Source organism: Rhagoletis zephyria, unplaced genomic scaffold (assembly GCF_001687245.7).
Source record: "Rhagoletis zephyria isolate East Lansing unplaced genomic scaffold, Rhagoletis_zephyria_1.1 Rzeph_scaffold_02651, whole genome shotgun sequence".
Taxonomy (NCBI): domain Eukaryota; kingdom Metazoa; phylum Arthropoda; class Insecta; order Diptera; family Tephritidae; genus Rhagoletis; species Rhagoletis zephyria.
The window spans coordinates 66,101-66,727 of record NW_016159735.1 but is presented as its reverse complement, the minus strand read 5'-3'; positions in this window follow the sequence as shown (position 1 = coordinate 66,727).

The window sequence follows — 627 nt, the reverse complement described above, 5'->3', positions numbered from 1 at the left end:
AACGGATTTTATGGAAATTGCCTTTTTTTCTGCTAAAGAGATAGAGTATATTCGATCAAGAATGTCCACGATTTAGCTTTCCCTGATTCCATATATACCCATTTGATGTTGCCTTTTTTTGCCTTTTTTAAGATAATTGCCTTTTTTTTGCCTTTTTTAAGATATTTGCCTTTTTTTGCCTGTTTTAAGATATTTGCCTTTTTTTTGCCCTTTCTACCTTTAAAAAAGTGATTATAGCATTTACAATTTTTTTAAAGATTAAGAAATATACACATGCCCATATTCGAAAATTAGTATGTATAGAAAAACGCAGTGTCTAAGTAGTGAATACTTAAGCAAAAATAAATTTTGTAGTTTTCATGTCACTCTGTTGCGTGCTAAAATCTATCAACACAGTTGCTGATGTGCACAACTAACAACTGTTTTACTTCAATAGAGTTTGCCAGCCGTTATTGAAACAAAAAGTTATTCAGTGTAAAAACTAAAAAAGCAATGCCGAAGTCTAAAATTACCAAGAGTTTAAAAATTCACACTCTGATTCCCGAGTTTGGTTCGGATGTATTTTGTACTGATGGGACCGTTTTATTTTGCAATATTTGTTCAGTAAAAGTTAATCACGAAAAAAAT